Here is a 27,552-nt window from a genome sequence, read left to right as displayed (position 1 = left end):
CTGTCAAGTCTGTAGCAAAACCTGGAATCTGGTGACTCGTGTTGTCCAGTTTTCAGTGGATACTTCTCTGCTAACAGCTTCTACTCACGGTTACTATGCTGGGGCTAGCGAAGCTTAGGAACTCTTAGTGGACATTTACAGACTCAGGAGGGGTGGGTAGGAGCTTTTGCTGGGTCTCTGCACTGTAGGAATGATGTATCTATCACTGCTGCCACAAACTGCTTACTAGCTCTGCCCTGCCTGAGGGCCTGAGATCCTTAGACTTGACTGGCTAATTCCCCTGCCATTAGACTGTAGTCTGGGTGACACAGTGAGATGGTGTGGCCTCCCTCCGACCCAGAGGGGGATGATGATTGACACCCCACTACAGTGTTCCAGCGCCTAGTCCCATGGCCTTACCCACAAGAACATCTCCCATCCCTACTACAGCCCATGCTAAACGGAGTCCAGTTATTGCTGCACTCCCAGTCTAGAGCCATTTACCTTAGCCTCTGAAATACTTCCTTAAAACTTACCTCTGCCATGAAGCCCATAGGTAGCACATTGGCATTGGTGAGGCGAGTGGCAGCCAAAAATTCTGCTTTTGTGCCAGCTGTGTTCATTTAATTGTTACCTCATCCTCCAACCTGCCCATCCACCCCTTACATTCTGATGTCTAGAGTAGGGATTACCTGCCTGCACGGCACCTAACACAGTGGGGCCCTGATCTTTGCTTGCGATATTTAGATGACGCCACAACAAAAATAATAAAATAACAACAGCCAGGCTTAGAAGTGGTTGTAGCTAAAACAGTGTGTTCTCCATGTATGGACAGGACCTGAGTTACCGGACAGGAAGAAGGCCTAATTGATAGGGAAGTGGAGTGAGTTTGCAAAGTCCTGACTTCAGTTCTTGACTCTGATGTCTGACCTTAGCCAAGTCACTTAGTCTCTCTGTTCTCCCTCTGCAAAATGGGGATAGTTTCCTACTTCTGAGGGGTGCCGTGAGGATAAAATCCATTCATAATTGTCTGGTGCTCAGACACTATGGTGCTGTGGGTTAGATGAGTACCTAGATAGATATATAGACCGGCAGGCAGCTCAATACCTCATCACACCAGTCTCACATTAGGTGGATCAGTGGCAGGACATAGAGTATAGTAAAAGTGGCAAAATTCCTCTCATTTCATTTAAGGTTGAATCCTGACAGCCCCTCCCCCCATGCCTGCCCAACTAAATGGAACACCCCTCCCCCCCCGGCTCCCTTTCCATCCTCACCCCTGCACAGGAGCACACGCAGCGGAACTGAAGCGTCGTTTTCAGCCAGCCAGCTGGGGCAGGAGGAAGAGAAAGGCTTTTCTGTTTTGAAATGAGTCAATGGTGACTTTACAAAGCACGTGCGCGATGACAGCCTTGTCTGTGCAGCCCCGGCCATTGATGGAGCCAGGTGAAGCAGGCTCCCGACAATGGCAAATATCGCGGCACTGAGCTCTGCAGCTGGCACCGCCTGGCAGATGCCGCTCTGCTACTATGCAGATATTCGATAAAGGAGCGATTATGCTGCCGAGCAGAGAAAGCAGACATCAGCCTCAGTGGCCATCCTACCTGCCAGGGTGGAACCTCGCATGAGATGTGGTGACATGACACCTCCCTACCCGTGGGTGGAAGGCAGGGGGGAGGCTGGATCTGGTATTTCACCAGGAAGAGAAAATAAAAGGAGAGCTAAATAAATAACATGATATAGGCACAACTGGCCCTGGTCCTGATCCTGCGGGGCACTGAGCACTTCCTGCTTCGAGTGGCAGGCCGCAGCCGCTAGTGCTACCGTTCACCCATCAGCCTCAAGGAGCTCTCCTAATCTGAGTAAATGCAAAGTATTTGCTTATTACTTCCACAGAGTGGAAGCATCCAATTGATACAACGCATGAGGTCGTCCAGCGAGGTGTGCACCAGTGGTTTAGAGCCTCCCTCCCTTGCTTTTGGTTTGCATGCTCTGCATTCTTCTGACACAACACCCTTGGCAAAAACAAAATTTCCATCCTTGTCCTTTGTTTCAGTGGGGCAGGAGGGGCAAGGTGTGGGGTAGTGGGGAGACTCTGCTTCCAGCACGCCTGCTATTGGGTAGGCCTCTTCAGAAATCTTTTGGATCAGATAAGATGGGATAACTCTTGGCTTGGCAGATAAGGGAAAAGAACAATAGATGCAGAGATGACCTTGGCTCCGAGCCAGGTTCACCATCCCTGCAGAGGCTTAAGACTGAAGTTAAGCCCTGCTAGTCCTCCCTAAGATTACTTTCCTCAATCATCCTAAGCTTTGTCACAGCTGCACAAGGTTATTGTCCTTTTCAGTGCTATGGGACGAGCCCCTTCCTTCCCTGCACAGAAAGGACTAGAAGGGATGAGTCTTTAAGTGACCCTGATTCTCGGTGACAGGAACTCACTGATACTAAGGGGACCCAGGGCAGGAAAATGCTGGTAGAGACAAGAGAAGTTGCAGCCTGGATCCCCATCTCAAGACAGACCTGAGCACTGAAAGTTAACAGTTAAGCTGATTGCAGTTCAGGATGTGAATGGATGAACTGTAACCTCCTTTCCTATGAGCTGCATAGACAAAGAGCTCATTAGCTGTGTCTGTGGCACGTTTTAATTAATTATTAATTTTTGGATTTAACTTGCCAGTAGGATGCTTGTTTTGCATTAATAAATCCTCTGACTTAGACACTGAAAAAGAGCAGGCTAGCCCAATGACGCAGAGGGGCCTGCGGCGCAACAGGGCATTATTGGGACATTAGGACTTCTCTGCGTTAAAATATACCATCCAGACTAGGTCTTTGCAGGCTGGGCCCTGATCTCAGATCTACCCTAGGTGTAAATAAGGAACACTGGAGTTACTCCTGATTTACAACCATGTAAACTAGATCAAAACGTGTCCTCAAGTCTGCAAAAGAGCGATGCATTGCCTCAGCTGGTCTTTGTTTCCTTCCCACCCAGCCTACTCTGCAACCCGCACACCTCACTGCCCTCAGTTGTCTCCATTTCTGCTCAGTCGACAGCAGCAGCCCCCAGAATCCTTTGTGCTGGCAGCTGCAATGCTTCTAAAGGCAGCAAAGGATGATGGGAAACAACCCCCACACATAGCGGCAGGTGGCTGAGCTGAAATTGGGACAGGGCAGGTGATCAGAAACTTGGCAGCTGGATCAGCGAGGTCTGAAGGTTGGTTTGTTGGCGAGGGATGTGGTACCAGCGCTAGTCTTCCAGTATTTTCTTCCACATGGCGCCCTAGTTGGCTGCTTATTTTGCCTACGTTGAAGGCTGCCGCTAAAAAAACACAAACTAAGAAACAAGAATACAATTTGCTTTCTTTCTACTACAGAAGTCACTCCGGCCCAGATCCTGGTCCTAACGCACAGCATGAGATAGAGGAAGGGAGAAGGTGGGAGGAATCCTTTCTTCAAGCCTCAGAGGGGTAGCCGTATTAGGTTGTTCTCAGCAAAACAGCGAGAGTTCTGTGGCACCTTAAAGACTAACAAATTTATTTGGGCATAAACTTTCGTGGGCAGAAACCCACTTTGTCAGATGCATGCCAAAATAAACTGGTTAGTCTTTAAGGTACCACAGGACTCTTGCTGTTTTTCTTGAAGCTGCCGCCTCGGATGGAACCTGGGCTCCCTCTATTTGGGCGCAAAGGTTGGTGGACCCATGTATTGGCGAGGGGAAGCCCCTTTCTTGGCTGGCACACGCCCTGTCCCCAAACCCCTGCTGCATGGCAGTGTGCCGAGAGCCCCTGCAGAGATGGATTTCTGCCTGGCCTCCCTAGCTCCATCCCACATTGCACAGCCGAACCGCTGGGACTTCCCTGCAGGCAGGCCCCTCTGTGCCTGTGATAGTCAGGGCAGTTTCACCTCCGAATTATACAGGAAGCAAAGGTTGGTGCGGTGCCTAGGGGATCGTTAGGAATACATCGACGTAACTCTCTGAATGGGCTATTCAAGTGACTTTTGACAGGCTAATAAAACGATATCCTTGTCTGGAAATTCAACCAGATCTGGCAGCACTTGAACAGTTGAGGCTTTCCTCCTGCCCCCGGGAGAAGGAAGGTGAGCAGATGGGCATTCATTAGGCGCTGCCTCCTTACTAACACAATAACCCAAAACACCCTTCAGTACGCTCTGCGCAACGTCAGAGGGGTGTTTATCAGAAATGGTCTTCAGTGCTCTGCAGCAGCTCGCCATTTCTGCCTTAATAGCAAGGCACAACTTCAGCACCGGGCTGGGGCTGGGTTTTCAGCCACAGTTTCTGCCGCCTAGATTGCGATCAGCTCCCTGCGCAGCGCGGGTCCTGTGGAAACGCTGCTCGGAGCCTACTCCTAAATGAAAGCAGGGAGACTAACGACACATGGCTCACAAGGGTGAATGTGCCACTGTGAACCAGAAGTGGACTGAGGACTAAGCAATAAACTGGCTGGGGTGGGAGACCAGATGATCCAATAGGCCTTCATCATCTCCTTGCACTGATTGGCGGAGGTGCTGAGCAACTGGAGCGCTCATCTGCTCAACTGGAGTCATGGGTGCTCAGCCCTTCTGAAAAGGAAGGCCCTCCGACGTCTGTGGGCCAAATCCTGAAGTCTTTCTTCAGGTGACATTGCCATTGGGCCAGACCCTGAGGGCTGAGTAAAACTGAGCAGGTACCTAAGGGTTTGGCCCAATGATTACACAGGAAGCTGTTTTCCATTAAAAACAGGAGTAGATTGTTCCATAATTTGAGATGGCCTGTGCCTACCTCTGAAAGGCCTCTGTTTGCGTGGAGGGGATCGTGAGCCCAATGTGTATGTGATCACAGAACAGCCAGTGTAGTCAGAGAGCTGGCGTGGCCACAGACACCACTTTCCTTTGCAGTATATAGAATGCAAATTGGGTTGACAGAGAATCCCCCCCCCAATATCCCTGATGCCGTGGCTGAAGCTGACACACGTGAGTGACAGCCACGGAGAAACACGTGAATAGATCTTTAGTGCATGGCAAATGCTATCTACATTTTCTTAGCTCCATTTTAAGGAGCATTCAAAAGTGACAAATTAACTCCAGCGAGTGGCTCATTCCTCTGCACGCCGCTCTGATCTGTGGACCGATACTATTATACAGGTGTATCTTTTTAATTGGACTTGCAGGCAACTTACTGATGTAACAACTTACTGATGTAACTGAGGAACATAACAAGAGGTAACAGCAGATTGAAATAGGAGGAGCATCTCCCACTGCCCTCACTGAGGAGGAGGGAGAGGGGGGGAGATGTGCACATTCCTTCCCCAGGACGGGAAGAGGAGGAAGCTGCCTTTTAGATGAAGGGAATCTGTTCTCCTCTCTGCTCGCCCTAACTTTAACCCCTGGGAGCTCAAGCTGGTCAATAAAAAGAGGAAGGGGGGATTGTAAAGGCTGAAGTCATTTTGGTTCTACACGTTTCAAAGGCAACACTTTTTTCATTTGCCAAGAACATTTTTATTTTCAAATGTTTTTTATTTTGATCATTTTTCTTCCCTCTCCACCACATTTTTCCTCCCTCCACCTCCATTTTGCCCCTGAAAAGGGCTGGTGGTGGAAGAGAGGCAAATCAATAAGAAAAAGGAAAAACAAAACAAGGGCTACATCTTTCAGTTTCATCCGAAACGTGGACGTGGTTGGGGGACCAAAATCCTTCATGGAAGTTCCCGATTTTGTAAAAAGACCGTTTTTGGATGGAAAAAGAGTTTTGCCTGATAAAATTTCAGCCAGCTCTGGTGGTAACACGTATGTAAGAGTGAACGTGGTGCTCATAAGAAGTTGCTATTCAACAAGCCTGAAGACCGAAGTCCTCTGTCCTCAGAACAAATATTGCATAGAATGTAGCAGTGCAAACTTCTCCTACCCTACCAACATGCCTCAGTCCTGACCTGAAGAAATCACATCTAACTCTGAGGGGGCAATGTCATTACCTAGTCAGTTTTCTTCACTTTATACCTGCAAATCAGATCGTTTAGCATCTCAGTGGGTACAACTGGAGGCTTAGTTAATTGAGCTTGCATTTCTACAGACCAGAAGGAGGCGCAGGTTAAAATCAGGGCCTGGAGGTTTAATCTTAGCTTTGAAAATTAGGGAAAGGGTGATGTGACGCTGGCAGACCAGGTGCCGGCTCAAGCCAAGATCCCCTGGTCTGAACTGGATGCAGACAAATTCATAGCTGGGATCAATTTGGCTCGTTTCTGTGTTAATATTATTTAAAAAGGAGTATAAGAATGTGTTTAGTGGCTAGACTTTATGGAATGCTTGTGAGTTGCTGCATGAATTAATCTCCCTTATAGTATCTGTATCCCATATTGTAAGTTAATATTTAAGCATTTGTATTATTGTAAGCATCTCTGACTGTGTAAATCACTAGACGGGGGGGAGACATTAACTGGTGTAACGTCCTGGCCAACAAGGACGGCCCATCGACACCGATGGACTATTGTAGAATGTTAAAGAGAACAAAAACATGTGTTTTTCTGCTCTACCCACCCCACCCCCATGGAGAGGAGTCATGTAAGTGAATTACTCCCATCAGCTGAATTCACAGCTCAGAGCACACCGGAGCTGGGGGAGTGGCTGGGAAGGAAATAAAAACCCTGACAAGAGGGAGCTGTATCTCTAGGCTGTTTAGACTCGGAGGGGGGGCGCAAGGTTTTCTAGGCATAAACAAAAAGACCCCAGCTGCTTAGCCCTAAAGGACATATATAGACATTGTTTATTAGAGAAGCTTCTATTATCTGTTGGAACTGAAGACTGTAGCTCATTTGTCTATGTGTTCTTACCGGCTTTAACCTTGTAAATAACTCTCATTTCCTTTTGAATAAATAAATAAACAAAGTTTATAACAGAATTTGCATTGTGTTTGGTGTGCAATCTAAGGTGTGATTGACCTCAGGTAAGCGACTGGTCCTTTGAGACTGGGAGTAACCTGAATATTACCGTGATTCATGATGTAGGGCCCATCTATCACAAAGGCAGGCTCAGCTGGACGATAAGATAGATGGGAGTACCCAGAGGGACTGTCTATGACTCCATGTTAAGGCTGCTAAAGTGCCTGAGGAATTTACACCTGATACTTGGTTGGTGAAATATAAGTCTAGCACTCACAACCCATTTGGAGTGTGTGCCCAGGTTCTTAACTGTCTGCTCTGAGGTTGGTACTCATGCTCTTGAGCCATTGCAGGCAGCTTGACAGCTAAGGTAAGTGATTTCCTTCTGGCACCACTGGTCTGGTTTTGTTATGTGCTCAGAAAGATATGGGTGTTAGATGGGCATCCTAATATTAACGCTATGCTATGTTCAGTATAATTAGAGCCGATATCACGTACACTGGTATAATGTCAGAATAAAGCCATTGGGATGAATCCTCTTGGCCACCTGGCAAACAGGATTTCATTGCAATTTAGAGCAGCCAAAGGGCTGCTCTATCTTCTTTTAGCTACAGTGGTCCCTTAGGGGCCAGTTAGCTGGAATGCATCATCCTCTGGCTCTGTCTACTCCCACTCTTGATGCGTCTCCTGCTGCACTCTCTTTGCCTCAGGGTGTGTGAAGGTGGTGAATAGTCAGCCATCCCAAGGCTGGTTGAAAGGACCCTTTGTGCCATAAGAAGATTGAAGGAACCTGAGCTAGGGCCAAGGATCTGGTCCATTGATTTCAATGAAGTCACTCCAGATTTATACCAGTGAGAGCTCAGAATCTGATTCAATAAACCAGATTCAGAGAGATTATGGTCAGAAGGAGCTACTAGATCTTCTGCCCTGGCCTTCTGTATATCACAGGCCATTCAGTTTCACCCAGTTATCCCTGTATTGAGCCCGATAACTTGTGTTGGATTAAAGCATATCTTCTGGAAAGGCCTCTAGTCCTGTCTTGAAGACATCAAGAGATGGTGAACACACCACTTTCCCATCGGTAATTTTACATTGTAATCAAGTCATGTCTCAATCTTCTTTTGGATAAACTTAACAGGTTAAGCGCTTCACATTTCTCACTGTAATTTCACCAGCCCTCAAATAATTTTTGTGGCTCTTTTCTGCAGCCTCTCCGGTTTTTCAACAGCCTTTTTAAAATGTGGACCCCAGAAGTGCATGTAGTATTCCAGCATTGGTCTCACCAAAGCCATATACAGAGGTAAAATCACCTTCCTCCTACTCCCCTGTTTATACACCCAAGGTCACATTAGCACTTTTTACCACAGCATTACATGAAGAGCTCACGCTGCATTGTTTGTCCATTATGAGGCCCTTAGATCCTTTTCAGAGTCACTGCTTTGCACGATACAGTGCCCCATTCTGTAAGTAAAAAGTATGTATGGTAAAATTAGAGATGGGCCTGAGTCAAATAGTTCAGATCAGGATCTGCATTTTTCCCAGCCTTCACAAATGGATTTGGATCTGGTACGTGTTTTGTCCCATGAGAGACGAGCCAGCCATCTGCGCTCTGTTACACCAGTTTTATGCTGGTGTTACTCCATTGATACGTGAGTGGAGAATCAGGCCCAAAGTTTGCATCTGAGGGCTGGTTCACACTTACCACGCGATTCAACGGCAGTCGACGGGAGTTTGCATAACTCACGTCGATTGCTCTGCTTCCCTTCTGCGCACTGTTTACATTGAGGGGGTGGACTTATTCAGTCGACTTCCTGATCGATTGAGTGGGTCTCGCTGACCGCTCAGTCAATTCAGAAAGATTGATCTGGCGGTGGTGACTTTGCCGCCGTCAGTATAAACGTAGCCTGAGTCTGGACTAAAAGTGGATCCATGTGACGATGGCGGTGCCTGTCTCTAAACACATTTCAAACATAGCTAGTATGCTAAAAACAGGCACAAAACACAAAACGGGTGGGTCAAATGGACTAAAAACTAGCAGGCTCCAAACTCCTGCTAAACATCCTAGCTGAGATTGATTTTAGATTGTCCTAAATGAAAGTCCCTGTCATGATTGCATATTTCCCGAAAGGCAAGGGCTCAGATATCACAGTCAGACTCAACCATCCATTAGCTGCCACTGTATGGACCCTCTATCACCCCTTGACAGGTTTAGCTGCTGCCAGATGGACATCAAAGTCAGCACATCAGCCTATCTGAACTTGTCTTAGTCCATGAGCGGGTCCAACTCCCAAGTATTAGGTGGGCAACTGTTTGTAAAATACTTCTCCAGGTGCTCACCTGAGATGCAAGAATTTTACAGCCTGAGAGTGCTGTGCAGTGGATCCTTCATGAACTGGGGAGGTGAGGCAGAAGAGAGGAAGCAATTTGCATTCATACAGAATAAGACGTCACTCTTAGCTTGTATCCAAAGCAGCACAGCCAGGCTCAGGCGCTACTTCCAGGGCTCCCGGGTCGGAGGGAGGCTCCATGCACCATTAGATCTTGGAGAGTGATACAGAACGGAAGCAAACGAGAAAAATGGGAGTTCTCACACAATTCTTCTTCCTCCAGTCCACCTGCTCCCCATTTCTCTAACAAAATGTAGCTGTTCCTGTCTACTGTAAGAACTATGTGGCTGTTTATATGGTATTATCGACATAATGATCATCAGCAAAACCATAAACACTATGCACAGGCATGTAGCACGGTGATGAGTGCATTAAAAATGCCTAGATAGATAGAAGTGGAAATAGAACACAGGACCTTTGTGCCCCCAGCATATAGGCTAAAGGAACACATTATTCAGAGAAAGGGCTTTTATCTACTAAAAACAAGCAGTGCACACGTATATGCACATGCATTAGTCAGTACATTACACCCTGATTGCTTATGTGCTATAATTTTTCTTGCTTCCATAGCCCTCGTGCATGAAATAGAGAAATCCTTCATCGAGGGGCCATTTAACTGTCAGTCATTCACCATTCTTTCCTTGTTATATTGGTTCCACCAACGGAGCAGGCGCCCAATTGTTTAACCCACTTTGTGCACTTAAAAGAAAAAACAATTAAGTCGATCAGGACAAATGTTTTGTAAATACTAAATAACAGTCCTTTCAGCTATCTTTGCATCTCAATGCAATGTAATAACATTGTACGAATTCATTCATGCTGAAGATTTGAAGCCTTCGGGTTTTGAGCTTTGAAATTCCCCTTATGGGATAGATTTGCCATTCTTTAATTCCATATTAATATGTTAACATACGGAGTGTGCATAATCAAAACAGGCTGCGATGTATTTGTGCGAAAAATTATTCATCAAAATGCAAGATGTCTGCAAAGGGGGGGGGTCTTATTTTTTATCATGGAACAGTCGAACTATGTCACTGTTATGGACAAATGATGGGGGTATTATTCACACTGGTACTGACGGCGCCTCTTTCAGCGAGTCAGTGTTTGACTCTGACACCTATGGCCCCGATTTACATAGGAAAATGAAACAATTTGCCTCCAGCAAAAACAGAGGGGAGGGGAGTGTAATTGACTTCTTTTTTGAAAAGTCAGCAATTGCAGGATGTGTGTAATCCATTTAGATTTATTAAAGCCAAAAAGACAGACAGAATTCCCGATTTTTAGAAAAGCAAATTTTGAAGAAAGGATTGGATATACCGAACTGGCAAGGCATCTTAAAATAAACCCTCGGCAACTGAGTTATGGAGTTATGCTAACACTGACTATTTAACGTCTGCAAAAACCTTTGCACGCATTAACTAATTCCTCTTTGCGGTAACACTAGGGAGGTAAGTATTATTTTAGCTAGAGAAACTGAGGCACAAGTCTGTGCAGCGAATCAGTGTCAGAGCCAAGATTAAGACCCAGCACTGCTTTACTCCCACGCCAGCGCTCGCTTTCCTGCATCACCTTAGCTCTTTGTTTCCAGCTAGGGATTCAGATAATGCTTGAAGCACAAGAGCAAAGCTAGTGTGGTTTGCTCAGTCACCGGCAATCAGAGTTGGGGATGACCTGTCCCGAAGTGCAAAAACCTTTCCTCCATGCAAGACACAGATCTGCAATACAAGACACAGCTCCACAACTTTCCCCCCTTCCCTCTTTTCTTCCCCTTCAAATTCCTCTCTTCTCCTCTCCAGCGCACCGACTCTCCACCTCTCCTCTTGGAACTTGCTGCTGGAGCAGCTCCATTTCAAACATCTCTTGGAGCAGCTCAGCTCTCCCAGAGCTGCTGATGGCTTGGGACAGAAGGGGAAGTTGCTTCTTGTGATTCCCCCTCTACCTGCAGTTTATTCACAGGCCTTAAGCACGAAGCAAACTAAGTGGCTACTTAAAGCACCACATCCTGCGTGGGACTCTGCAAACCCTGGACCACTTCTCTGGCAATCGGACCTGAAGAGGAAAGGACATTCTGTCAGGCACTCACAAACCGATTTCCCATCTTGCAGGAGCCTGGGCCTGTACTCGTGCTAGGGGCCCAACAAAAAGTCACTGGTGTGATACTACTTCTGAGAAGGCTGTATGTGGATTGGGATAATTCATTGGGTTTTCCCTTGAATTGCATCATTTTTTTTTTGTTATGCCTTAGACTGTGAAGTTCACGTACCCTGTTCTAATTCACACACACACACACACACACACACACATCTCATTCCAACCTCTGCCCCTGAATTTCTAAAGAACCCCACACTAATGTCTCCCTCCTCTGATCCTCTGTACTCATGCAGCCCTTTCCTCCTACTCTGCAGCCTTTTCCATTGCTTCTGGATCTTCAGCAGAGTCAAGTATCATCCGTAACACATCCTCAAAAGCCTCCAAAATAGTGGCTGCATGGGCAGATGGAAAGCATCTAGGATGACCAGATGTCCTGATTTTATAGGGACAGTCCCAATATTTGGGACTTTTTCTTATAGAGGCACCTATTACCTGCCACCCCATCCTGATTTTTCACACTTGCCATCTGGTCACCTTGAAAGGATCTGGCTGGCCATAGGCTCAATCACAGTTTACAAGTAGGAGCACAGGGATGGCCCCCTTCTTTTCTGGGTGACTTAATAAAGAAAGTGTGGAAGTCCTAACACAAAATGATGTAAAAATTGCCTCTGCAGTGCTGTCCAGGTCACTGTTAGCTCCGTTAATCAGCTGTGTAAATGCCAGTGAAGCGAGTTAAAAAAATTGCCCCGAGTCAACCTGAGCACACCACTTTATTATTAGTCTTCATTTAAACTTGCTAGATCTGGCATGTGGGAGCATGGGAACTTGCACCTTCCCATTGGTTTCACTTCGCATAGCCTGTCCTCTTTGAAAAGCAGGTTCCATCTAGAACAGCAAAACACTTTCATTGTGAAACCCAGCATCACCTCAAACTCATCCCGTTCCTTTCATTGCAAACTTGAAACCCAGCCCTGCTTTGCCGATTGGTTTGCTAAGCTTTTAAGTGAACCCATGCCGTGTTTTCAGCAAATCTCCTCTCCCCTCCATGTTTTTTTCAGAAACCACGTAATGCAGATTCAGATGCCTTTGACGGAAAAAAAACAAAAAAAAAACAAACCCCACAACAGCCCACATGTGACAGTTTTGCTTTGAGTTTCCAAAGAACTCGGTGGTATGAACCCAGAAAGATGGATACACCCACCCGTGTGAACGGAAACAATCAAGTTTCATAGAAACACAGGCCCATCAAAACAGAAAAACCACCCCCAAAGCCTAGGGCTATATTTTTCCTTCGAATCTGCACTCTGGAGCTCTTAGCCACATTAAAGATCTATCACACAGCCTCCACCTCATTCTGCACAGTGAGCTCTCCATGACATCTATGGAATGTCCGCATGCAAACAGGAGCAGAATATACAGCATGCTGGCAGTTCAGAGAACAGATCCACAGGGCAGATAGACCATGTCCTAGTTTGGAGAATAACAGCGTCATGGGAGTTAGAGAGAGGAGCTTTGTTACAAAGTAATAATATGCAACCAAGGTCATTCCACCCTTAAAGCTCCCCATCTCATCTGATCTTCTAAGCTGCGCAGAGCTGGGCCTGGTTAGTACATAGATAGGAGACTGCTTGGGAATAATACATTATGTGAACAGAATCTAGTATCTATAGCGAGAGAAAGAGTGAGAGAAAGGATGATCTCAAGAATCTGAGACCAAATTAGCTTGAAGTATCTGTTTTCAACAAACCTGGCTTGAATTTCAGGCTGGAAACAAAACCCCAACCAGGTCACCTATCATGGATGGTTTCAAGTTTTGCATCAAAAGTTTCCCACAGCTCTAGGTACAAGATACAATTCAGCCTCACACCGAACCTAAAGCCCTTCTGACTATGCCCTAAAAATACAGTATAACCCATAGGCAGGCAGACACCTCAGCACAACACTGTCTTGACAGTAACGTTGTCAGACAGAGTGTCGGTCTTGGCTCTCCTCTAGTGGCTAGACCATATAAAGAATTATACAAGTCTACTACTACCTAAAGACTAACAGGTGGGGTCCCTTAGTACTAGCACAGCACAGTGTTAGATCCAGGGTCTGAGGTTCAGTCCCTCCAGATGACCCTTCCAGAGGTGTTATTACAAATACAGAGTATTTACAACTCACTCTTTCACCTAGTTTGTTTCTATTTTTCATTCCTTTACTACAGCAGTGGTGTCACTAATAGTACCATCTGGTATCAAAAGTAATGAATATCGCCCTGGCTTAGTCCACTGGGAATAGGGCCTTGATTCCCTTCTCACACTGGTATAACTCTACTGACTTTAATGGAGCTACACCTGATTTACACCAGGATAGTGAGAGAAAAATCAGACCCTTGGATTACACGTTCCCATGCATTAACATCTTCAGGTGGCAGGTGCATATCCCAGACATCTTTTTTAAAACCCTGTCTTAAAAAAGCCAACCAGGTAAAATTCTCTAATTATGGCTGAACTGACATTCAAAGATATCCAACCTGCAGAACTCACTGCTGCAACAGACTGAGAAAAAACTCATGTGGCTGGAATGTTTTTTTAATTTTACCACTGTTAACATTTTGTAATCAATTTAAGCAAACTAAGATTACGATGAGAAGGACCAAAATCTATTTTTTCAGGTCATAGAACTGATTACTGGTGTGAGTCACATGGGATTTTTCACCTTCCTCTGAACATTAAGCATAGCTAATGATGGATACAAGGTACTGGGTTAGATGGATGACTAGACATATAGTGTGGCAAATCTTATGTTCCTATTTGATTAGGAACTAGTGCTAAAGTAATATAAATAGAAATGGCTCAAGGTGTAAAGTTCAGATCCTATTTTCAAACATCCCAAATTTCAGAATATTTGGATACAGGTTTTTGGTTTAGGCTTTTATCTAAATAAAAACAAAGTAGCAGCACATTATTGCTCTTTGGAACTTCCTGTAGTCTGTCATTAAAATGACCCAGGTTAAAAAACACATTTAAAACATGACAAATTTATACAAGTCATTTGTATTCTAGACAGATGGTCTAAAATATTTTTGGGTAGACTAGTTTTCACATTTACTTGCTTTAGGGTTTCCTGAAGATATGTATAATTACCAAGAGGCTAGTCAGTTGCTGCAAGAAAATCAATCGTCTTTTAAAACCATCCAAGCGAATCATGCATGGCAAATCAAACTCTGAAAATCAAGTTAGTTTCGGAGCCAACTTCACTTGGCAGGAATACATTCTGACACACATTCTCCCAACAAGGAGTGGTAAATTCAAGTAACCAACTGCCACACATAAAAATTTTGCTTTCTCTTACATCTGTAGGAGTTTACAGCAGAGATTGATTTTTTTGTTGTTTTGTTTTTTAATTAAATCTATGCTGACAAGGTCAACAACAGTAAGAGGTCAGCATTTTTATTCTGAAATATTTCATCATAATTCTATCAACCATTAAAGAAAGTGTTGCTTAGGGCAAGTAATTGAATTGGACAGTTCACACAACCCATTTTTCTCTTCGACTGTGAACCGTCAAAGCTCTCCAGTTCATTCGATTTCAAAACAATTGTAAAAATGTCCATCTCCCTTCATCCCAGGTTAAAGAAATCACTACTTGGAAATGCTCTTGATCTCTTACTGCTGATGGGAAAAGAAAATCATTTTTTCAGGAGATATTATTCTGGCTACATTTTTATATTATTGTATTTACTTTTAACAATCTAGCCTGCATACAGATGTTTGTTTCTGTCTCAAATCAAAGTCATCTCTTCATTGCTGGATATGGTCAGGTAGGTAACTGTATATTCATTTTGGTAGCACGTATTGCTAGGTTTCCTAAACCCATTAAAACCACATGTACCTACAGGACCAGTTTATGTGCAAGGATAAACCTGTTCAATTTTTAGTAAATTTAATGGCAATAAACATAAAAGTCAATAAAATCAATAGCAGCATCAGGTCTAATGTGTAGAATTACATCATCCCATTATATCTCATCATTTGGATACGATTTGTGAGTGCAGAGAGACTAATTAAACTGAATAATTAGAGTTATAGCCTGATGTGCCGAGATTCAACAGTTATAGTGGAAAACCCCTTTGAAGATTAACAGATGCAAAGCCTCATATGTGTTATTATTTGGACAGTGGTAGTGCCGAAGAAACCAAGTCATAGACCAGGACCCCACTGTGCTAAGTGCTGTAGAAACACAGAACGAAAAGAGAGTCCCTATCCCACACAGCTTGCAATCTAAACATGCATTGCTTCATATGTACCCTATTCATTACTACTTTACCCTAATAATTACCCTAATTATTACTTTAATTATTTGCTAAAAATATACTACAGTATTCTTAAGCTTCTGACGCCAAACAGGTATTAGGAAAAAAAAAACCAAATCCACCAAACAAAACATTACACATGGCCAGGGCCCAAGCATACTTTTTTCAGGCCCAGTACAAATTTGTAACACAGGACCCCTCCCACACACATACTCATGGGGGTTGAAGCCTAGGCTGGGCCCCCCAGGGCCTCTGGGCCCTGGTGAAGTGTACCTTTTCCCCCCTCCCATATGAGGGGCCCTGCATATGGCACATGCAATTTTTCCTCTTGGGGGGGGGATGAGATTAAAAACAAACCACAGGTGACAGATGTTAGTCATGTACCTTGATGCGCTATTAGAAGGTGCTCATATACTATGATAATGACTGTGGAATAACAACAAATAGGGAACAGAATAGAATAGTAAGCTACTTTTTAACCTCAACCCCATAATGACCCAACAAACCACTTTGAGCCAGATCAGCTGGTGTCAATCAGTTCAGCTCCACTTACACTAGCAGAGGATCTGGCCCCAAATTTCCTCTGCATGGCCTTGACCCAAAGGACTTCTCCTGACTTCAGCAAGTGCTGGATTGGGAACCTGCAACATGCTGACTCCTTCAACTCTGAGTGACTTCAACAGGAGCCCATGCACCAGCTTGCAGAAGGCCCTCTGCCCTGGACAGGATCAGGCCCCAGATATGGCCAATGTTACTTTGTGAGTTACTGCTTGAAGATCTGAGAGCAAATCCCCACTACACTGGAAATGGATAAACACAAGCACCTTGTCTGTATCTCTAAGGGCTTTTATGGCTAAACACTGGCCCTGTCAGATGCTCCATTGACCCATCGTGGTGTTGACCATTGCTTTCAATAATACAAATTGTATTCATTATTATTAATTTATGGTAGGGCCTACTGTGTGCTAGACACTTTCAAGAAATTCAGTAAGGAACAGTCCCTACTCTGAGGATCTCTTGCACAAACTAAAGACAGGCAGGTGAATGGATGGAAGTTGGGGGAAATGATATATATATAGATAGATATATTGTTTCTTTTCATTTAACATACATAGCAACCAGACTCACTACAAGCAGCAACATTCCCAGCCTTTACCACCCACCACTCAACTAGCATCAAGTTTCCAAACTTCATCAAGTTTCCAAACCATCCTTTGTACATAGGAAAATTTCCCTGGGGGAAAAAAAAACATTAGCAAAGCCGCCTCCTTATCCTGAAAATCCTTAATCCTCACCTCTGCTGTGATGCCTGCTACCCACTATCTGCTGATCAGTTGCCAGCTTGGTACAAGCCATGGGGGCAGGTAATGCTGAGACACAATTCAGGAGGGTTCAAACCAAACAGCTCTCAGAGATCCAACTGTCTGTAGCATACCTGGTTCTGCTCCTGCTCCCAGGGGTGCCCAGTTACCAACTCTCAAGACATGGTCCATTGCAATGGTGAGGCAGGTGGCAAGCTGTGACTGCAGCTGAGTGTGCAAAACGTGCTCATTTCACCGTTACTGCTTCTTCTTTCCCCATTTAGTGCCTTTACTTGTTTTGTCCAAACGAAGTCTGTAAACTCTTTGAGGGCAGGCACTGCCTTTTTACTTCATGTCTGGACAGTGCACAGCACAGCTCGGGACTCTAGCTGTTACTTTAATCACGGTTGCAATAAATCATGATGGAGATTAACAAGAATTCCAAATATCAGCCAAGGTTCTCAGGGAAAGAGAGAAAAAGCAGCAGAAAAACCCTCCAACCCAGATAGTAAAATGCTTACCAACACAGATTAAGGGAAATAAGAAAGACTCACTTCCCTTGGTATCAGTGAAAAAGTAGGCTGCTAATACAGGAGGATGAGAATGAAATGAATTATGTCTGTAAAACAGCTGAGATGCTGACCTTTTTTTTTTTTGTTTTGTTTTAAATCTATCTTCCATATGAAAAATGAAGAAAATAAGTCTAGATGATTAGGAGGCAATTCAGGCAGTGTGAAAATTGTTAGCGATAAACAGCCAGGAAGCAAATTATTGGAAAATAGAAACGCATACAAATCTGGATGATGGTCTACGTGGTAGGGAGACAGAGGAATCAGCCAATGAATTTAATGAGCCATGGAGAGAGAGGCTTGAAGACTTTACCAAGAACAGGGGAAATATCAGAGGATGGGAGTTGGGAAGCAAATATATGTGGGGTCAATTTCTGCAGAAGAAAGGAGGAATGACCCTGGCAATTACCATCCTGTAAGTAGCACTTCACTCCAGAGCCAAATATGAGAAGAAATATTCAAAGACAAAGAGGAAAACGTCCCCATCAGCAGCTTGGTATAAAGGACAAATCTTACCAGAGAAGTCTGATTGCGGGGTTTTGGGGACAAAATTACAATATTAGTTGATGAAAAGAGTACAGTAGCTGTCTTCACTTTGGCTCCATCCCCTCCCACACCCCACCAAGGAACGTCCCCCGGCCCCAGGAATGTCCCATACCTGGTTCTGCCAACTTTACATCACACAGGCATTTGCTCTAAGTCAGGGGAATCTCTGGCTGTCCCATTAGGAGAGTTTCTGTCCCCTTTGAAGGGTGGAGCTGGGGATCTAGTGTCTGGTTCTGGGTGTTTTTCACCACTGCACTGAGCCTGGAACCAACTTGCTAAGCTGATCAAGCTTCTCAGCTAAAGGCCAGCCACTTCTTTTAAGAGATATTATGTGCCTGCCTTAAGATTAAGGGCACCTGGAATTATGGATGCTTACAGAGGAGCTGTGAAACCGGTCAAGTGAGCCAAGTGATAGGATGGAAGTGGCGTCTGATCTAACTGGGCATTTGCTGGGAACTGGCCAAAAGAGACAACATAGCACCGCCACCAGTCAGGGTTTGAAGCTAAGGGGACCTTCAGGACACCCTACAAAACTCATCTTCCACCCGAGGTGTTTGAAAAACATGTTGGGGCGTGGAGGGGACTGTAAAGGTGAGATGAAGTTTTTGAATTCCCAGTTTGCTGGTCCTGGGTTAAGTTACCTGATGCTGCTGTAACTTTTGGTTATAAAATGTCAAGGGTGCCCAGAATTTACAGATACAAGTCCAAATACACCGATACATGTGTCGTCCATGCCACGGATACAGTTTAAATCAATGGGCATTGCATTCTTGTATAGGGCCTGGCCCTCAAGTTTGTCTCCAACAGTTCAACAGGCTTCCTTCAGCACTGAGAGAAAACAGATGGGAGAGGTGGCTTTGTGCGACTGAAAGCTGAGCCATGCAAAAGCGGGCCGCTTCGCATAAGGAGACTGCCTGCCCTTCGTGCCTCCCTCCCATCTTACATCATGCGGGGGGAGTGAGCTCATTCACCACAGCTGGGGTAAGCCATGCTTCCCCCAAGGACTGGTTTCCTGGCCAAGCGGCCCAGCTGCCTGTGATCTTTCCTCTCTTCAAGGACACAGTTAACCCTCTCCTTGCTGACTCCCAGATAGCACGTGGCAAAATGCAGAGAGGCTCTCAGTGACAAGATTATCACCCTATCTGACGGTTTGAGAAGGCAGGATTCCAGCTTCAGTGGTGCACTTCTTTATTTATTTATGTATTTTTAACAGGATAGGGGCTGTATCGCCTCCTAAGTGACAAATTAAGTCAATGGGAAAACTCTCACTGGCCTTAATAGGAATAGGACTGAGCCATAAAATAGCAATGACAGGCAAGAAAATAACAGAGAGGAACGTCCTTGTTCCACTTCCTACACTGACAGAGCAAACGTCTGAAAAGCTGGGCCATGTAAGAGATCAGAACCCTGTCAAGTTGTGGACAGATGAGAAACCCACTGAGCTGCTGGGAGCATCAAGGGACCCAAAAGAGATCTTGACAAGGACAGTTAGGGAATTGTCCATGCCCCCCACTGAGCAGCTACCAGACTGGAGCTTCATTACATAACATTGGGAAACCAAGAAAAGTTCACCACGAAGAAACCCCCCCAGTGATGCAGACTGCCTGCATGAGAACTTTTCAGATGATGAAATATTATGATTTTGAAAATGGCTGAACTTTATACATCAGGGTGAACAAAACAATGACGTTAATGTGGCATGTGAAATTTGAGGTGGATTGTTTTGGGGTTTTTCCTTTTGTGAAGTTAGGGAGCAGGGAAAAGGGGTTTATAATGGGGAGTTAATTCTAACCATTGAAGGATTAGCGACAGCCAGTAATTCAAATTCTCTCATGCCTCGTTATTGCCGACACAATTTGACTGTGTCTTTCCTCCCTCACATTTATAGCACAATCTGGACTGAATGGACATCTGCCCCTGACAAATGTTCATTATTTAAGTGGCTGGAACTGCATTTCTATTGATTTTTTTTCTTTCCAGAAAACTTAAATAGTTGCAGATTAAGTGAGAGCTTTAAAAACCAGGTAAACTATTGTCTGTAGTGTATGCCTGTATGTGTGTGTATGCCTTTGGAAGTCAGTGTAAAGGGGGGCAAGTCAGAAACTCTACTGCTCTGATCTGAAGCCAGGAAAAAAGAAGAAAAAATGACAGGTCTAGATAGCATAATGGAGCCAAAAGATGGGCTCAGAGGAGCCTAGGAAATTGTTGCTTGCGGCTTTGGCACGAAGCATATGGGCTACTGGCGTTATTCAGCCTTGGGTTTTGTGCCTCCCTGCGCAAACAAAGCAAGTATAACTGATCCAATAAACCAGGCCACAGTGGGTCTCCTCTCATGATTGAGGGCCCAATCCTGCATCCACTGAAGTCAATGGGATTTTTGCCATCAACTGAAATGGGAAACTCCAGATTCAATGTTGGGCTTTACAAAACAATCCGCCCAATGAAAACCAGATTAAGATACAGTAAAGATTTAGGTCACTGTGAATGTATGGATGGTCAGACTTGCACCTGACGTAGATTACTAGGGGCTGATGGAAGTGAAGGATTCGTATGAGTGACTCTGGCCTAGTCTACACTAGAAGATGTGTGCCATACTGGCAAACTCTCCCACTGCTGACGCATATGCTGACAAAAAAGAAAAAAGAAAAAAAGAAGCACTTTTGCCAGTATAATTTATCCTGGTTCCCCAAGCAACATAAACTATCTCAGCAAAACTTTCTAATGCAGATCTGGCCTTAGATATACTAGGAATTATGATCTCCATGCAGGTAACATGCAGGCAGGTACTTTACTAGCAAATGGCGTAACTCCACTGACATCAATGGGGATGCACGTGTTTACACTAGCTAACGTTCTGGTGCACAATTTTTGCAGATTGGCCAGGATTTTATTAAACATACAAGAATAGGCTTGGACGTTTGAATATCTGAGCCTAATTTAGTTACACTGAACTTTGAACAGGAAGCCACAGTAGTGTAAATTATAATGGACAGGAATCTTAGGGCTTGGTTTGAAGCCCACTGAAGACAGCAGAAAGACTTCCATTGACTTCAACGGGCTTATTAAGACAGTATAAAAATGAACCAGCCAGTTAGATAAAAAAATGAAATGGTTAGGGTTCTATGGTAAACAGGAAGATGTAATAATCTCAGCTCAACATAAACCTCTCTCTGCTGACATGGCATTCACACATTTCTGCGTTGCTGAAGATGAACTTGAAAACTAGGAGATAAAAAAAAATGCTATAAGACGAGTCCCAAAAGGAAAACCTCCAGTGGTTTGAAACACAGATCATTTCCTTGTGGCATGAATCAGGAGATAAGTGTCATGTATGTGTCATTTGGAGGGAGCACATGCTGTTCCTTCATGTATACTCAAGTCCTGTTTCACCAATTTTTCCAGCTGACAGAGAGTGCAGACAGCATGCATCTACATTTACTTTCCCTCGGCTGCCCTTAAATAAATCACATCAGTTACATGAAATGTATGGCCAGTGAGACAATCAACCTGAAATTCTCCCAGAGCTTTGTGCAGTACAGGATCTAACAGGGGCACACCTGTTATTTTCTATGAATGCAACTTACTTGTATTCCTCATTGGCTTAGACACTTATCCTGGGCCCAACCCTCCAGTCCACAGTCAAAACACTCATGGGCATCAATGGGAATTTTGCTTAAGCAATGACTGCAAGACTGGACCATTAACTACATTCTGAGTCAAGTTTTTTTCTTTGGGTTTTTTGTTTTTTTTGGTTTGGGAAATGTTTATTGATTACCAACTTTACATTACATATTGTCTTTTCAAGACAAATAAAACACTTATTAAATCATTCCCTTGAGTCAAACATTTAAGGACAATATGTTATTTCATTTTTTAAATAATCAAATGAAAAACTAAAATTTATATATGTGTGTGTGTTTCCATTTTTGCTGAAGACACAATATGTCTTCTGAATATATTATTTAATAGCAAAATGTAACAACCCAAATGTAAATCCCTGGAGAATCTATTACCTAATTTTCATTATTTCCATTTGCTTAATACTATTAGAAGCATCTGTCACTACTCAATTCTCCACACATTGAAAATAAATAATTCATACTCCGACCCTGCTTTACAAACATTAATTAAGCCTCAGAGCTAGAGCTGTGCAAAATGTTTGCAACAAAAACTGAATCACGCAGAACTCTCTTAATTTTGAGTTTCATTTCAAACTAGAAACTTAGAAGGGTCTGCTGAACGAAATGTGAAAAAAATGCATGAAATTTACAAGTAATAGACTTGAATACCCTGGAACTTAGGAGAAAACTGGGTTTGGATTAACCACCTGGTGTGAGAGGTAATTTCCTGCTGAAACCAGGAAAAACTCTTGTGGTTTACATAGAAAACAGGGGAAACATACTGGCTTTGACAGAATTTTGGTTGCTTGTATTTCTGGTGTCCAAAATTCATGAACCCTTGAGAACCAAAACTGCTGAATTTTTCATAATTCTATTCACAACATTCCCATGAAGTAGGTGTGTATTATTCTCACTTTGTGCCAAAGGAGTGATGGGACACAGATCGATAAAGTAACTTGCTTACCCATGGCAGGTTCTCCATAGTCTTTGGCCCCAAGTGCCCCCTGCCCTCCTTTACCTTTGCACGTTTTAATTCTGAAGAGGACACCAAGTTCTAGACACATGGGCCCCAGCCTCCCTGAGATGGTGTCATGGAGATCTAAATGACACTTATAACATTTTTAAAGGGAATGAACACATTTGGTCCAATTGTATAAGCTCTCTAGGCTCCGAGGACAGGAATAATAATGGGGATGGATCCATATATTTGAAAGTGAGAAGCCAGGAGAGAGTTTAGGGCAAAAAGATATTAACATAAGACACAGTAGCAAAACAGCCATTGAAAATAAGAATAATAAATTAGCCCAAGAAAGAGCTATATGGTTTTGCTAAACACAGAGGAAAACATTTCTCTTAGTTACCACGAGGACCTCCATTCTCACCTTCAGATCATTCCATTTTTTGTCCTCTCAGCTGTTACCCAGCCCTACCTTTTAAAATCGATTCCCATGCAACAACGTGGCTTTTACACATGACTGATGAGTGAGTAGACAAGATGCAATAATAGTCTTCTTTAACAAAGATCAAATAGGCATGAGAAGCATTTGCAACCCCACTCCTGGACTGCATCATGAGTCAGACTGAGAATATGCTAGAATGGCTGTAATAATAATACCTAGCTCTTATTTAGCATGTTCTGTCTATAGATCTAAAGTGCTTTACAAAGGAGGTCACCCCCGTCTTACAGGTGGGGAAACTAAGGCACAAAGAAGCAGCAACTTGCCAAAGGTCAACCAGCAGCAGCAGCGCTGGGACTAGAACACATAACTCCTGAATCCCAGGTCAGAGTGCGGTCCATTAGGCCACACTGCCTATGGCAGGCCTATACAGGGCCTGTGGGGGAGGAACTATCTCTGGCTGGCTGAGCAACTTTTACAGCCTGCTGCAGCAATATAGAGGGATTGTAGTGGAGGGGCTGAACTGCAAAGTTCAGATCTAGATGAGGATCGAACTTTCCAAAGGTGCGGGACTATTGGACATGATGGTTTTGTTGCAGCTACCAGCAAGTGTTTGGTTTGATCAGTTGCAGAGATAGCGTCCAGCTGCAAAGCTGTGCTCAAGATCCAGACTTCCCCTTAATTCTTGGGTCTCCAGGATTTAGACATCAACCTTGCTCTGCTTAAATGCAGCCACTTTAATGGCAAAGGTGATAGACATTACACTGACGAGCAGGGTTTGAATACAGATATATAGAGATTAGATCCATCCATAGTAAGATGACCTTTCATCTAAACAGCTCTCTCTTATATGGGAGAGGTCAGGAAAGGAATTTGAGAGGGGCATGAACACATCCTGTTTCTCACAATGAGGTCATGCAAGATTTTTTTTTTTAAAAGATGACCCAATTCTGAGCCAACAGTCAGCTCCTCTGTCCTGAAAATTAGGAACGCTATCTTTGGCTAGAAAAGCATCATGACATCCCACATCACAGTCGACAGGAAAAAATGCCACGGGGAGGTTTTCTGTACTTCTAGCAGAAAAGCATGAGTCTGGGTCCTGGGTCTGCCATGCTTGTTCTCTAGACAGTGAAGTCCTGGGATCGCTGCAGTCAGCAAGCGAACATGTCCTTGGAGGAAAGGGGAGATTCAGAAAAATACATCACGAAAGAGAAAGACAAATGCATTTAGACACCAGAGCTTCCAAGTCCTTCTTCTAGTCAGCTGTCATGAACAGGCACTTCCCCAAAATGAAGACAAAAGAACTGACAGGCAGCCTACTAGAAATATTGCAAGGGTCCAGGGAACAGAGATTTGTGTTGTTAGAGAGACTGTGTTTCACTTTGTTTCCTAATAAAATACACTGCACCTAGAGGGAAGGCTTTGATATGCTCTCTTGGGTAAACTCAAGGGGTAATTTTCCACCAGTAGAAAAGAAGGATCATTCAGCGGCAGGAAATATGAAGGACCAGAGGGCTCGGTGGGGTTGCTTATCAGATACAGAATCTTTCCTTTATTGGTTCAAATGCAGTTACATTCAATGAGGATCTGTAGCTGGATTACTCTTCCCAAGCCCATGCAAACTGAGTTAGTTGATAGTGTACTAGTGCTCCATTTTCAAAAAAACCACACAACTGGCATCCTTGTTTTCAATATCAGGAGTGGTTCTAAGCATTAAATGGATACAAAGGCCCTAATTTCTCCATTGTCTTGCACCTCATCTCATCATTTTTACACCCGGGCAAACGAAACAACTCAGAATGGGAGTGTTTTCCATCCAATTTGCACAGGTGTAGTTACAATACAAGGTGAACAGCAGTGCAGAACCAGACCCAGAGACTGAAATAACTTTTTCCTCCTAGATCTTTAACTACTTCGTGTTTAAAACATTCTAGGCCTTCTCTACACACAATCTTGCACCAGTTTAGTTAAACTGGTGCAAGCCCCTGTGAAGATACTTACTTCAGTTTAGCTTGAACCTGTTCCCAACTGCCATAAGTAAGCAGTGATCAGTCACTCTTAAACTGAAATAAATGTCCACACAGCCAGGGCTGTGCATTGGTTTAACTAAACTGGTTTAAATGCATGTCTTTAGGTAAAATCAGTGCCACAATCCGTGTAGATCAGCTCAGATTCTCCACTGCCCTGAACCTTGTAGAGTCGTTTACACCAGTGTAAAGTGACTGTACAACGGAACCATCTGATCTGACGGTGTTTGACACCCACTTTATTATTTATTATTTGTATTGCGGTGGCACGTATGAGTCCCACTCATAGACTAAGGCCCCATTGTGCTAGGCACTGTACAAATGCAGACAAAAGAGATAGTCTCTGCCCCACAGAGCTTGCCATCTTGCTCTCACATTGCAATAGTGTAAATGACTATTCAAGAGGCAGAGCAATCCAGAATCAGCCCCATTCCAGGACACACCACATGGAGGATGCCATTTTTCAGGGTGACCTTGCATGCACCGTACATGCGAGGTCATGCCTCATGGAAGATGCAATTTCGTTTCTGTATGTTGCCCGCAGAGGTGCCGCACGACTACGCATGCTGCCCACGTCAGTGATAAGGTTGGACTGCCCTGGGAATTTTGCTGAGCTGCCGCCAGTGTTGTTTCTGTGTTGTGAAAAAACAGAAGGCTTCAGTCCTCAGAGCTGTCAAACTGGCACCTTTTGTCAAAACTACATTCATTCAAATAAAAGAAAAAAAGAAAAAAAAAAAAAGGAGAGAGAGAGAGAAAGGGAGAACAGAAAACAATTTTCTTTACACTGGGTAATGTAGTCAGTCTGGCACCTGTCAGTCAAAGACAACCTACTATTTCCACCTGTGGAAAACGAAGGACATAGTAATAGGAAATTCTCCCACATGAAAGATTGACTCAGATTGGAAGCACAAGTTCTATATTTAAGATTGAAAACTAATCTACCATGCTAGTTAATGTCAATTTCACCTGCCTTTCTACAGAGCTGCCCTTTCCTATATTACCCTGTATCTACTGGAAACACTAGCTAATATTTTTTAACTCAGTCCTACAGAATGTGCTATAGAAAATTTGCTATTTCCCTTTTCATTGACTCCCAGCAGGCAATTTCACAAGTTTGTGTCCTGCATTACATTTACCATCCTCACTATTTTTAAATGTATTATTTATCTGCATTACCATCAGGGAAGCATAGCCTAGTGGTTGGAACAGGAAACTGGGAGTCAGGAAACCTGGTCTCTAGTTCTGTGTCTGCCACAGACTGGCTGTTGGCAAGTCACTTGATCTCTGTGTGCTTCAGTTTCCCCATTTTTTAAAAAGAGATATTCCTTACCCTCCTCTCTAAAATACACCAAGATCTTCAGATGAAAAGCACGGAGTAGATATAAAGTATTATTGTTATTATAAAATTATAAGTAGAAGCTGACGTCTATTGAGGGGAACATCAATTATTGAACAGAGGAGTAAATATTGCACCACTCAGTATTTACCCTTGAAGGATGATAAATCCTGAAGTTCATGAAAATATGCAGTCAATATGCTCTGTGTATTTTTAATCGTACATACCTTCTGAATGGCTCCATCCAAAATACTTGGAAATCTCTCCATTACAGCTAGGAATTTCTAACGTGTAATAACCAACACTCTAAAGGGAGACGAAGCTAGAGCCCTACTTTGATTAAGAGCTCTTTGGGGGGGAAAGTTTTTAAAAATAGGTGCCTAAGCGCAAGGCGCGTAAGTCCATATTTAGACAACCAGGCTATTATTTTCAAAACCACCTAAGTGACTTAGGAGTGCAAGTCCCATTTTCAAAAGTGACTAAGGGCCAGATTTTAAAAGGTATTTAGGTGCCTAAAGGTGCAGCTCGTCACTACTGGGATTTTCTAAAGTTAAATTCCTGGCAGTCAGGTGTATAGCAGCTTTTGAAAATAAGTCACCTACCTGCATCTTTGGGCACCGAAATATCTTCTCAAATCTGGACGTTAGGCACTTAAGAGTTTAAGTCTCTCTGAAAGTCAATGAGACTTGAAAATGGGACTTAGATTCCTAAATCACTTTGGTACTTTTGAGTCTGTTTTGACTTCAATGGGACGCTGCTGGGCGCTTAGCACTTCAGCCATGTACGGGTCTAAATACAAATTTAGGAACCGAATTTTAGACCCTCACTTTTGAAAATGCTGGCTTTTCTTTTTACTAGAAGTCTACACAGCACCTAGAGGAGTGATCAGCACTTAGTGAGTGGTGCCTCTAAGCACTATTGCGGTACAAAGAATAAATAAGACTAATAGGAAAACCTATTATTCAGCTCCAAACATGGATTGGCATGTCAATAGTTCAGACACTGCAGTCTGTGATGCTGCTGCTGCTTTCACAACAGTGAAGCATTTGGGTCTGTAAGCAATGACAAGTCCTGCTAATTGTACCATAATCCTTGAGCCTTTTAGGGTTTCAGCAGCTTTTTTCGGATAACTG

General features: G+C 43.8%; 1 protein-coding gene across 1 annotated transcript in view; it reads right to left on the bottom strand.

Moving 5' to 3' along the window:
* The window catches only part of FRMD4A (FERM domain containing 4A), a 239,649-nt gene that overhangs the window by 122,604 nt on the left and 89,493 nt on the right, over window positions 1-27,552 (bottom strand). The gene's annotated exons all lie outside the window — the stretch shown is intronic.

Source organism: Emydura macquarii, unplaced genomic scaffold (genome assembly GCF_026122565.2).
Source record: "Emydura macquarii macquarii isolate MOO-44397 ecotype Brisbane River unplaced genomic scaffold, CSIRO-AGI_Emac_v2 contig_2636, whole genome shotgun sequence".
Lineage (NCBI taxonomy): Eukaryota > Metazoa > Chordata > Testudines > Chelidae > Emydura > Emydura macquarii.
The sequence above is the reverse complement of the archived record's forward strand: the minus strand, read 5'-3'. Positions and strand labels throughout refer to the sequence as shown.